A 14123-nucleotide genomic window follows, 5' to 3' on the forward strand; every position below is an offset into this window, starting at 1 on the left:
GCCCTTTAAACCCGGTCTAAAAACAAAAAAAAATATTTTAGGATGATTACATGATAAATGTTTTGTAAAACCGCGCGATTTAGAAAAGACTTTCAACAGATTAAAGTCTGACACTCCCCCAGTGGCGTGCAGTTAAATTAGTGGGTACCCCTTCTGCAACACCCCCCTTCACTTAGTTATATGAGCTTATTGTACATTTACAGCCCAAAAACACAGCTCCAAACTACAAAATTAATACTTAATTTTCCTACAAGTAAAGCCAGCCAACTAATATCACTCATTTGTATGCCTAGACGCCAGGTCAGCCAAAACATTAAGTACACACAAAAACTCACCAGTTAGACGGCCTATTATTGTAAATTAGTTTCACACTGAAGGGCAGCCTTTAAAAAAGGCTTTTTAATATGATATGACACAATATTTGTCTCATTTACCGTTGCAATTCCATTATAGTTTACTTACGCTTACTACTGAACTAATCCAGCATGTGCCCCGTTTTACACTAAGCAATGCGTAATAGCACCTTTAGCAGAGCAGCGAGAAGGAGTTAGACAGCTATGACCCCGCACCCGCAGTGAAAATCATGAATCTGATTGGTTAGATTGTCATAAGACTTTGCCAATAAACTCATTACTACACCCTTCTCAAAATCCGGAGAAGGGTCCACGCAGACACAGGGGGGCAGAAGTCATTTAAAAAGCTTTGATTGGTTAGAACTGCTGTCAGTCGGATAAGAGTCTTTTAGCAACTGAAAAACGCAGACTAATGCTTTGAATTAGTTCCTGTTTTTCATTTTAGTTAAATTATAAAATATACGCTTATAATTTACAATAACTATATATAATATTGTGGCGTGGAAGAGGAAGGAGAACTCGTGAGACTCATTGCAAGTACTCAACAGCTCTTTATTAACAGGCTTGCCGCTCACTTACAGTCTTTGACAAGGCTAGGAGCGCAAAACCCAACTGCTCACACAGCATAAACAGCCCTAAGGTCACTAAACCAACTAGGAATCTACCGGATGGTAGATTCAGAGTGGTGCCCACCACTCTGCATAACCCCACCTAAAAGGGATGCCCCACACCTGACATCCACTCACACACAGGCACACAGAGGCGGGCACACAGAGACAGGCACACAGAGGCGGGCACACAGAGACAGGCACACAGCAGCCACACACACGCCACAATATATTTCCTGATTAAATCTTACATAATGATTTACATGCACCTATTATCACCCCTTCTCTTACCGCACACCACTGCTAAAGACTAGTTACAGGCTAAGATTTAGCGAAGACTGGGAATCTCTATTTGCAACTAGATTCTTTCAGAGTTTATTTCCATTCATGCTTTTGGTGGAGTTTATATACAATATATATTACATATAAAGTTACAAATAATGTGTATATCAATACTGTGATTTTATTAATTTTTTTAGTTCATGATATTTTTTAATATCATATAATATTTAATATACATTTTATGTCCAACTCTGCCTATAAGCTTCATTACCCCCTTTTTTTGCTACAACCTTGTATAGCAAAGAATCAGTTTCATTGCTATACATTTGCCTCAGTCAAATTAATGCAATAAAGAACATCATTCTTGCAAAATGCGTATTTATTAATCCTGTTTGTATCAAAAATAACCCTGCACAATAAGACAAAATAGTGCAACATAAAAATAAATAAATAAATAAATAAATAAAATGATTTTTAAGTGCTACCTGTGTTTAAAATACTGTACATATTAAAGTAAGAACCATATCAGGTATATTAACTGCACAAAGTGTTCTTTTTTACATCGCTGTAAAATATTCTTGCCTTGCAGATTCCCATAGCTTTCCTAGCCTCAAGACCTGCGATAATATTAAACAGGGTTAATTTTATCTGAACACCAGGACAAAAACTTGTGATTTTATCCAGACACTGGAAATTTGTCTGTGACAGTGAAATTAGGTTTAAGATCGGCATAAGCTGTGTATAGGTCTAAACAATTTTATTAAATCAATTATCACAATTATTTGTTTAGTAGATGTGATAAAAGCTATATTTGTTTTGGAATTCTAAGTAAAAGGATTGTGAATTTTGTAGCAGAAAGATCCGAAGTTCATATAAAAAATATTTAAGTAAAAAAAGTATAATGCTAACCACAAGCTAGTGTGTTAGCGATAAGCTAATGTGTTAGTCACAAAAAGTAATAACATAGCCCTGATTTTAAGATCAAAATAAACTAGTATTAATTTAGCCTTAACATAATGTGCTTACCAAGTGGTAATATCTTCACCTAGATAACAGTGCTTATAAAAAACACACATTAAAATGTGTAATTCAGCGGTTATTCATCTTCCTAATAGAAGGTTAATATAAACAACAATGTAGCCTTCTGTTCACAAGCTATAGCATGGGGCATTATGGGCTATATGATGGTTTTTCATGGGGTCCAGGTGAGCTCCCTATTTGGATATTATTAGCTACTTTTGTTTTGTAGCTCCAGCACTAAATCTACAGAATCTCTAAATTTGTTTTAGTAAAGCCTCTGAGAAACACTGTCTTCACCTCCATCATTACATGCTCTGTTCTGTTTAATAAATAAAACAAGCGGTAATTTCCAGTGGTTGTAATGCTAAAACTGATTGTAATTTTAGATTCTGTGGACTGATTTCGTTTATTTGTCCATGACAAATAATTGTGATTTAATACATTTTTTAGACCTCATGCACAGCTTATGCCGATCTTACACCTAACGATTTTCAAGCGATTTTAATGTCGCAGAGTCGGGAGAAAATCACAAGTTTTTGTCCAGGTGTTCAGATAAAATCAACTATGTTTAATATTATAGCACTTCTTGAGACTTGGCTTAGCAATCAGGGACGTGAACAATGGCGACAACTAATAGGAGAGCTACGGGAAGCTGCAAGGCAAGAATATCATACATGATTGTTTACAATCAATAAAAAAAAACACATTTTGATGTTAACATACCTGCATTGGTTCTTATTTAATATGTACAGTAGTTTAAACACAGGAAGCACTTTTGTCTATCTAAAACTAAGGCAAATGTATAGCAGTGAAACTGTAATTCTTTGCTGTACAAGGTTGATAAGGTCGTAGATAAAAAGGCGGTAAAAGAAGCTTATAGGCAGAGTTGAACACGAAACGTATTCTATTAAAATATATCAAGAACTAACAATGTGGCAGAAAAATAAACTGTTAATGGGGACAAAAGTTGTCAGTCTCTGATAAATCAGTATTGAAATACACATTATTTGTAAGTTAATATGTAACATGTATTGTATATAAACTCCAAAACCAGAAGCATGATGGAAAATAATCTCAGAAAGACTCTAGTTGCACACTCAGTCGTTGCAAAATCTGAGCCTGTGATTAATGTTTAGAGATGAGATAGAGTGTCTGGGATTTGTTAAAAATCTTTTCAAAGTCGTACAGTTTTATAAGACATTTGTTGTATAACCGCACTACTATATATTTTCTCTGTTATTAGACACTGTCTCGGGGCGGGGAAGATCCTGGTTCCCGGGGCGTCCTGCAGAGTAGGCTGGACACCCTCAGATCTGACCTGTACCCGTTCAAAAATTCAACTCGCGAGTACCAGCGAGGACGCAGGCGTCACCCCGCATCGTTATTTTCCTTACTCATCAGTTTAAGGCATGAGGAGCTGATTCCCGCTCCGCCGGACTGACGCGCCGCGGCGGGCTGCTCGGGGACGGTGAGTTTGGGATCAGCGCAGGGCATTGTGGGATATCCCCTCCTCTTCAGGGTATCCAGGTGAGTTCCTCATTTGCATACGCAGATTTTCAGAGGGGGAGGTGAGCTGGACCTGAGTCTCTTACAGAACAAATCCCACAGCTTTGCTCTGCATTTTAAACATACCAGCTCAGAGTAAATGAACAATTTTATTTATACGTTTGTTTGTCATAAAGGCCATTCACTGACTGTCCACATGAAATTACATGTATAAATGTGCACACAAAATAACTTTAAAATAAATTTTATTATTACGCATAGTGTCTTGTACATTGTACAGCGGGACCTAATTGCAAAAGTAAGATATGTAATCAAAGCAATAATAATAAAAACTACTAACAACACTGAAAAATAGCATTTGTAACATGTCCCCACTCTTTAACTATAAACCTTACCATGAAATATAATTAATAAAATCCTTGGGATTTTTTTTTTGCATTGTGGTGTGACTCAGACTCCCATCTACCCTTTAAAATATTTTTTTCACAATAAATCCATTATATTTAAGTTAAAATACACATTTTAGTTGTGTCCCTGGGTTTCACTTATATCCACCATTTAGCTATTTTTCATGTGTTTTGCTAATTCTATACTAAACACTAATTCCTGATAATTCCTGTGCCAAACTGTATCAAATGTAGAAAACGTTCTGGTGTGAATGACTACTAATTTTAATTACTAGTTTTAATATGAATGAGACTCAGGGGTAGCTCCCATCCCCCCTCTGAAAATCTGCATATGCAAATGAGGAGCTCACCTGGAGCCCCTGCCCTGAAGAGGAGGGGATATCCCACAATGCCCTGCGGTAATCGCGAGCTCACCGTCCCCGAGCAGCCCGCCGCGGTGCGTCAGTCCGGCGGAGCGGGAATCAACTCCTCATGCCTTAAACTGATGAGTAAGGAAAATAACGATGCGGGATGACGCCCGCGTCCTCGCAGATGCTCGCGAGCTGAATTTTTGAACGGGTACAGGTCTGACCTGAGGGTGTCCAGCCTATTCTGCAGGTCGCCCCGGGAACCAGGATATGCCCCGCCTCAAGACAGTGTCTATAACAGAAAAAATATATGATAGTGCGGTTATACGATAAATGTCTTATAAAACTGTGCGACTTTGAAAAGATTTTTAACAAACCCCAGACACTCTATCTCATCTCTAAACATTTGTCACAGGCTCAGATTTTGCAACGATTGGGTGTGTAACTAGAGTCTTTCTGAGATTATTTTCCATCATGCTTCTGGTTTTGGAGTTTATATACAATACATGTTACATATTAACTTACAAATAATGTGTATTTCAATACTGATTTATCAGAGACTGACAACTTTTGTCCCCATTAACAGTTTATTTTTCTGCCACATTGTTAGTTCTTGATATTTTTTAATAGAATACGTTTCGTGTTCAACTCTGCCTATAAGCTTCTTTTACCGCCTTTTTATCTACGACCTTATCAACCTTGTACAGCAAAGAATTACAGTTTCACTGCTATACATTTGCCTTAGTTTTAGATAGACAAAAGTGTGCAAAATAAAACGATAGTGACTTTAAAGTGCTTCCTGTGTTTGAAATACTGTACATATTAAATAAGAACCAATGCAGGTATGTTAACATCAAAATGTGTTTTTTTTATTGATTGTAAACAATCATGTATGATATTCTTGCCTTGCAGCTTCCCATAGCTCTCCTATTAGTTGTCGCCATTGTTCACCTCACTGATTGCATAAGCCAAGTCTCAAGAAGTGCTATAATATTAAACACGGTTGATTTTATCTGAACACCTGGACAAAAACTTGTGATCATCTTCCGACTCTTGAAATTGTCTGCGACATTGAAAAACGCTTGAAAATCATTAGGTGTAAGATTGGCATAAGCTGTGCATGAGTTCTAAAAATTTTATTTGTCATGGACATATCATCAGAAAAGTATGAAATCAGTTAACAGAATCTAAAATTACAATCAGTTTTAGCATTACAACCACTGGAAATTACTGCTTGTTTTATTTATTAAACAGAACAGAGCATGTAATGATGGAGGTGAAGACAGTGTTTCTCAGAGGCTTTACTAAAACAAATTTAGAGATTCTGTAGATTTAGTGCTGGAGGTACAAAACAAAAGTAGCTAATAATATCCAAATAGGGAGCTCACCTGGACCCCATGAAAAAACATCATATAGCCCATAATGCCCCATGCTATAGCTTGTGAACAGAAGGCTACATTGTTGTTTATATTAACCTTCTATTAGGAAGATGAATAACCGCTGAATTACACATTTTAATGTGTGTTTTTTATAAGCACTGTTATCTAGGTGAAGATATTACCACTTGGTAAGCACATTATGTTAAGGCTAAATTAATACTAGTTTATTTTGATCTTAAAATCAGGGCTATGTTATTACTTTTTGTGACTAACACATTAGCTTATCGCTAACACACTAGCTTGTGGTTAGCATTTTACTTTTTTTAACTTAAATATTTTTTATATGAACTTCGGATCGTTCTGCTACAAAATTCACAATCCTTTTACTTAGAATTCCAAAACAAATATAGCTTTTATCACATCTACTAAACAAATAATTGTGATAATTGATTTAATAAAATTGTTTAGACCTCATACACAGCTTATGCCGATCTTAAACCTAATTTCACTGTCACAGACAAATTTCCAGTGTCTGGATAAAATCACAAGTTTTTGTCCTGGTGTTCAGATAAAATTAACCCTGTTTAATATTATCGCAGGTCTTGAGGCTAGGAAAGCTATGGGAATCCGCAAGGCAAGAATATTTTACAACGATTTAAAAAAGAACACTTAGTGCAGTTAATATACCTGATATGGTTCTTACTTTAATATGTACAGTATTTTAAACACAGGTAGCACTTAAAAATCATTTTATTTATTTATTTATTTTTATGTTGCACTATTTTGTCTTATTGTGCAGTGTTATTTTTGATACAAACAGGATTAATAAATACGCATTTTGCAAGAATGATGTTCTTTATTGCATTAATTTGACTGAGGCAAATGTATAGCAATGAAACTGATTCTTTGCTATACAAGGTTGTAGCAAAAAAAGGGGGTAATGAAGCATATAGGCAGAGCTGGACATAAAATGTATATTAAATATTATATGATACTAAAAAATATCATGAACTAAAAAAATTAAATAAAATCACAGTATTGATATACACATTATTTGTAACTTAATATGTAATATATATTGTATATAAACTCCACCAAAAGCATGAATGGAAATAAACTCTGAAAGAATCTAGTTGCAAATAGAGATTCCCAGTCTTCGCTAAATCTTAGCCTGTAACTAGTCTTTAGCAGTGGTGTGCGGTAAGAGAAGGGGTGATAATAGGTGCATGTAAATCATTATGTAAGATTTAATCAGGAAATATATTATATATAGTTATTGTAAACTATAAGCGTATATTTTATAATTTAACTAAAATAAAAAACAGCAAGTAATTCAAAGCATTAGTCTGCGTTTTTCAGTTGCTAAAAGACTCTTATCTGACTGACAGCAGTTCTAACCAATCAAAGCTTTTTAAATGACTTCTGCCCCCTTGTGTCTGCGTGGACCCTTCTCCGGATTTTGAGAAGGGTGTAGTAATGAGTTTATTGGCAAAGTCAATGATAATCTAACCAATCAGATTCATGATTTTCACTGCGGGTGCGGGGTCATAGCTGTCTAACTCCTTCTCGCTGCTCTGCTAAAGGTGCTATTACGCATTGCTTAGTGTAAAACGGGGCACATGCTGGATTAGTTCAGTAGTAAGCGTAAGTAAACTATAATGGAATTGCAACGGTAAAAGAGACAAATATTGTGTCATATCATATTAAAAAGCCTTTTTAAAGGCTGCCCTTCAGTGTGAAACTAATTTACAATAATAGGCCGTCTAACTGGTGAGTTTTTGTGTGTACTTAATGTTTTGGCTGACCTGGCGTCTAGGCATACAAATGAGTGATATTAGTTGGCTGGCTTTACTTGTAGGAAAATTAAGTATTAATTTTGTAGTTGTAGTGGAGCTGTGTTTTTGGGCTGTAAATGTACAATAAGCTCATATAACTAAGTGAAGGAGGGTGTTGCAGAAGGGGTACCCACTAATTTAATTGCACGCCACTGGGGGAGTGTCAGACTTTAATCTGTTGAAAGTCTTTTCTAAATCGCGCGGTCTTATAAAACATTTATCACGTAATCACCCTAAAATATATTTTTTTGTTTTTAGACCGGGTTTAAGGGGCGGGGCAGATCCTGGTTCCCGGGGCGTCCCGCAGAGTAGGCTGGACACCCTCAGGTCAGACCTGTACCCGTTCAAAAAATCAGCTCGCGAGTATCAGCGAGGACGCGGGCGTCACCCCGCATCGTTATTTTCCTTACTCATCAGTTTAAGGCATGGGGAGCTAATTTCCTCTCCGCCGAACTGACGCACCGCGGCGGGCTGCTCGTGGACGGTGAGGTGAGCTCGGATTCACCGCAGGGTATTGCGGGATATCCCCTCCTCCTCATAGGCTGCAGGTGAGCTCCTCATTTGCATATTTATTCTGCTAGTTTAAGAACGTTTTCTACATTTGATAAAATTTGACACAGTTTTTTATGTAGTCTGGGGTTTCCATGTGCACAGAGTAACAGGAATTAAAGTAACAGGAATAAGTGTTTAGCATAGAATTAGCAAAATACATGAAAAATAGCTAAATGATGGCTATGGGTGAAACCCAGGGACACAACTAAAATGTGTATTTTACCTTGAATATTATGGATTTATTATGATTTTTTAAAAATTATAACACAGTTAGTTCCGATCCTGCAATCTGATTGGCTGAGAGGGGTTTTATGAGTGACAATATAAGCCATAATGCACTGTAACCAAAGCTCTCCATGTATTACTCCGCCACATACAGGTAACCCAGCGACGATGCAGCGCTTACCAACCTAATGCGATATGATTAAACACCACTGTGCCCATAGTAGGGGTGTCACGATTCTCTAAATCCTCGATTCGATTTCATTTTCGATTTGAGGGTCACGATTCGATTCGATTCTCGATTTTCTTGTTTTTTTTTCTTGTTATTATTTTATGCCTCATAAAATTTAAATAATATATTTATTATTATTATTATTATTATTATTATAAATATTATTTATTAAGATATATATGGTAATGCCATCTAGTGACTTTTTTTGGTAGCAACAGTGTGCACTATTAAAACAAGCAGTTTATCAGAGCTGTGTGTGGATGGCTGGTGAAACTGCTCGTTACATGAAGCTGCAGTTCTTCATCCAACCACTAGCAGCAGCAGCACAAGCCCCGCTCTCTTCACTCAGTCACTACTTCAGTACAGCCCAGCCACGGGCTACAGAGCTCAGCCAGTCCGTTTTTACTGTTTCTGTAAACAAATAAAGGTTTTAACCCCACTAACCGGATAATACAGCTCACTACAGTTCATCTTTCAGCCCAAGCAGCTAACAGCAGCAGGTTAGAACAGCCGACACGGAGTCACTGCTCGGATTACATTATAAACAGGTCAGTTAGCGCGCTGCTAACCTCAGGATGTTTATAACTACGGAGTTTAGTGGACACACCACGGCCGCCAGGTAAGTCTTTTAAAGGCTACTGAAGACTATTAAAGGCTATTAGAGTGTAACCCCTGGCTCCCAGGGGTTACAAGAGGTTATTGAAAGCATTATTGGGGGGCAGAAATCAGTACAGGCTGGTTAGATAAGTGATGTGGGTATTGTCTTATAAATATTTACACATAACTTATATCTCTCCTGAAAAGCTTTTATTTTAGTCAGAAACACGCTTGTGTTTACTTTATCTGAGAGAAAGATGTTTTTTTAATTCAATGGAAAGCAACAGGTGTAGTCAATTATAAGTTTAAGATTTTTAATCCACCTCACTGTGATCTATAGTCAGTGTTCTCAAGTCACACTGACACACGCATTTCAGCGAGTTCACACGCTCTCACCTGCGCGCACCCACCCCTCCGTTAGATACAGATACAAAACCTGCGCGCCCAACCCCCGCCCCCCCTCCCCGTTGGACAGATAAAAACAGTGATCACACTCCCGCCGACTGCGCTCATGCAGTGGCTATCTCTATTTAAATGAATAGGATGCGCTGTGTTGGTGCCGCGCCATTTGCGTAGCGCGCTGCGCTATTTGCGTAGCGCGCGCGGGAGGGATCGTCGATCCTCTTTTTGACTTCGATACTCGAGATCGTGACCTCATTTCGATTCGATTTCGATAAAATATCGAGATCGTGACACCCCTAGCCCATAGGCACAGTGCAGAAATGCTGTACGCTCAGATTTCCATTATTTTGACTGAAATGGCAGATAATACAGAGCGTACACTGCAGCTAAAGCAGAGCAGCTATGGAACTATTTTAACACGCGGAGTGTTAAAAAAATGTGACCAAACCGATCACATTTGCTAGTCCTGTTTAACTCAAAATCTTTTGATAAACAGTGATAATGGAACTGTGGTATAATCGCAATAATACACTAGAGGTTTGTGGTAGAACCTATAATATTGGCACTGCTGTGCTGATCTTTGGCACTCGGCCTTCGGCCTCCTTTAACTCGAGCCTGGTACAGAGCAGGTTTAACTCTAGACTGGTGGAGAGCAGGTTTAATTATAGACTGGTACAGAGCAGGTTTAACTCTAGCCTGGTACAGAGCAGGTTTAACTCTAGACTGGTGGAGAGCAGGTTTAATTATAGACTGGTACAGAGCAGGTTTAACTCTAGCCTGGTACAGAGCAGGTTTAAATCTAGACTGGTACAGAGCAGGTTTAATTATAGACTGGTACAGAGCAGGTTTAATTCTAATCTGGTACAGAGCAGGTTTAACTCTAGACTTACAGAGCAGGTTTATTTATAGACGGGTACAGAGCAGGTTTAATTCTAGCCTGGTACAGAGCAGGTTTAACTCTAGACTGGTAAAGAGCAGGTTTATTCTAATCTGGTGCAGAGCAGGTTTAATTATAGACTGGTACAGAGCAGGTTTAACTCTAGACTGGTACAGAGCAGGTTTAATTATAGACTGGTACAGAGTAGGTTTAATTCTAGCCTGGTACAGAGCAGGTTTAATTCTAGCCTGGTACAGAGCAGGTTTAATTATAGCCTGGTACAGAGTAGGTTTAACTCTAGACTGGTACAGAGTAGGTTTTATTCTAATCTGGTACAGAGCAGGTTTAACTCTAGACTTGTACAGAGCAGGTTTATTTATAGACGGGTACAGAGCAGGTTTAATTATAGACTGGTACAGAACAGGTTTAATTATAGACTGGTACAGAGCAGGTTTAATTATAGACTGGTACAGAACAGATTTAATTATAGACTGGTACAGAGCAGGTTTAATTATAGACTGGTACAGAGCAGTTTTAATTATAGACTGGTACAGAGCAGGTTTAATTATAGACTGGTACAGAACAGGTTTAATTATAGACTGGTACAGAGCAGGTTTAACTCTATACTGGTACAGAGCAGCTTTAACTATAGACTGGTACAGAGCAGGTTTAATTATAAACTGGTACAGAACAGGTTTAATTATAGACTGGTACAGAACAGGTTTAATTATAGACTGGCACAGAGCAGGTTTAACTCTATACTGGTACAGAGCAGGTTTAATTATAGACTGGTACAGAGCAGGTTTAATTCTAGCCTGGTACAGAGCAGGTTTAATTACAGACTGGTACAGAGCAGGTTTAATTCTAGCCTGGTACAGAGCAGGTGTAATTACAGACTGGTACAGAGCAGGTTTAATTCTAGCCTGGTACAGAGCAGGTTTAATTATAGACTGGTACAGAGCAGGTTTAATTACAGACTGGTACAGAGCAGGTTTAATTCTAGCCTGGTACAGAGCAGGTTTGGCCAAAGGCATCTGTTCCTATAGTGACTAAGCAAGGCTTAAGTTTAGCCTCGTTTGCAGAACTGAATTAGAACAAAATAAGCAAGGATGGTACCATAAAATTGGCTAACTGAGTTAGCTCGCTTCATTCAAGACCCCTCAGATATCACTGTGGTGGCTGATCAATGAATTTGTTCATTTGATTTGATCTCCTAAAAAACCCACTTCTGCCACTCATGATCAAATGCTTAAGGTAAATTAAACTTGATTTACTGTTTTGATTTACTGTACATTGTCATTTATTTTTAACTTTAACACTGATATATTAATCCATGTATTATATTTTTTGTCAATATAATTTTCAGTTATACTTAATATACTACAATTTCTTGCAGATATATTTTAAAAAGGACTTGTATATTTTTACCTGGAATACAGAAAATATTAAGCCTGCTGTATTGTGATTAATCATAGACCCTCCATCTGCGTACTTCCTGAACTGGCTTAATATTTTATTAAGTATTAAGTTTATTTCAAAAATATTATGCTTTTTAATTCAATGTGTAAAGGTTTTTCTTTTTACTTTAAACATTATCAAAATATAAATCAGTAAATACTTAATTTAAGTTTTAGTACATAATTCATTTCTGGGGCATATTTTATTTAAATAATGAAAGTAAACAAAGACAGTAAAACACTATCAGAATACAAGTACAAAACAGTCATAAAAATATTTTATTAATGCGAATCAATAGGCAATAAGGCAAATATTACTAAAATGCAGAATTATATACATAAAAAAAACTCACTGTATACACATAAAGTAACTAAACTCTACTCCGATAAATGCAAATAAACAAAAACAGTAAAGAAAGAAACATTTAGTATAAATGCAAATGAACACAAATATAACAGTATTAAAATGGGGTTATGGTACACGTTACCGTGGGGATATTTTCTTCTAACACTAAAGGAACTTTGAATAAGGCCATGTAACATTTGTAGAGCATCCCATTAAACTTTATTCTGGAACGTTTAGAACACTGCCAGTCAGTGGCGTGCACAGATATTTTGGGGGGCAAGTGCTCAGGGGGGAAAAAGGGCACTTTTTAGTGCATGTGGAACACTTCATTATAAAAAAATTGCACGCACATGTTGAATGAAAATTGACTTTTATTTGTAACATTCTCTAGACGTGAGTTGTCAATGGAAAAATGTCACACCACCAACTGATAAAATACATAGTAGTTTGGTGCTGTATGAGACATATTACTGCACAACAAACTGATTTCAGGTTGGGTTTAGAGGGCAAACGGTAGGATTTTACTTGATGTGTATGTTACGTGGCTGGTGGGACTGTTGCCGTGCGTGCTGTGCTGAAGACTCGCTGAACTGAACTGCTGCTGCAGTGCATCTAGTGTGACTTGCTAGCAAGGACGTAGGAGCAGGTTTGATATTGGGGAGGGAACACATCTATAATGTAATATAATTATAATATAATATAAAGTAATCTGCTCATTTGAATAAGCCCATTTTATAGTCTCTTAAAACAACATTTGTGGAATTACCTTTAATCACAAATAAACCATTCTTTTTGTACTTCTGTTTATTATTTATTACATCCAAGTAAAGGTCACTTTACAACCTAAACATGTTACTCCACTTTACATTTACTGTTGATAAAAAAATATATACGTGCAATGTCTGAACTATATATAAATATATGAAAAACAACTGATGAGGTATCACCTAATGTTTAAAAGAATATAACAGATATTATTATTATTACTATTATTATGTATTGGCATGTCAATTCTGTTGTACATTTGTATATTTACATTTACGCCACCTTTTTTCGACTAAAAGTACTTATGATGGTGGACTTTTACGCAAATGTAATCTTATGTTTCATAGAGATTATTAGCAGATGTTAATATAAACTTTAGATGACCCAAACCCTCCTAGTCTGTTGTTAAATGAGCTTTTACTAAAGGACCAGATATATTCCATTAGTAAATCTAAGGGGCTAAGGGATTTTAACAGGTAAACTCAATAAATGAGAGTTTATTAGCTGATCATATGGATGGGTTAAGAAACTGCTTTAAACTACCTACATAAAGTATTGTACTAAATTATGTTTATCCACTACATCCAGCTTCTAGCTAACTAGTTAAACTAGCTAAAATAATTTTCCTTCATTATAATTTACAGTAATCCTAGTCTACAAGTCACAATGACTATCACAAGCTCACAGAGGGTTTGATCTGTGCGTTTTGAGTCGTTTATTTTTAACCAGCTATCAGAAATAATCTCATAACAGTGTAAATGGTAAGCTCCGTTACCTTTTAGAAAAATCGCTGTACATCCAGATCTGTTTTAACGTCAGCTCGCTGCACCCCGCTGCTGAATCTAAAAAAGAAAACTTTATAAATCCTCCACTCTCCTCCGCGCTCCGCAAAACAGCGAGCTGATTGGCTGTTTCTATTAAGAGGCGGGACTTTCT

At 36.9% G+C, this 14123-nt stretch overlaps 3 non-coding genes across 3 annotated transcripts; 1 reads left to right on the top strand and 2 right to left on the bottom strand.

Annotated features, from left to right (window-relative positions):
* Window positions 1-3521: 3521 nt before the first annotated feature.
* Window positions 3522-3674, bottom strand: LOC125799552 (U12 minor spliceosomal RNA). The gene has a single exon (XR_007438534.1). It is a non-coding gene; the product is annotated as a U12 minor spliceosomal RNA (small nuclear RNA).
* A 973-nt stretch (window positions 3675-4647) lies between these two features.
* Window positions 4648-4800, top strand: LOC125799526 (U12 minor spliceosomal RNA). Its single transcript, XR_007438508.1, has one exon. It is a non-coding gene; the product is annotated as a U12 minor spliceosomal RNA (small nuclear RNA).
* A 3211-nt stretch (window positions 4801-8011) lies between these two features.
* LOC125799546 (U12 minor spliceosomal RNA) lies at window positions 8012-8164 on the bottom strand. Its single transcript, XR_007438528.1, has one exon. It is a non-coding gene; the product is annotated as a U12 minor spliceosomal RNA (small nuclear RNA).
* Between the last annotated feature and the right edge of the window lie 5959 nt (window positions 8165-14123).

Source organism: Astyanax mexicanus, chromosome 3 (genome assembly GCF_023375975.1).
Source record: "Astyanax mexicanus isolate ESR-SI-001 chromosome 3, AstMex3_surface, whole genome shotgun sequence".
Lineage (NCBI taxonomy): Eukaryota > Metazoa > Chordata > Actinopteri > Characiformes > Acestrorhamphidae > Astyanax > Astyanax mexicanus.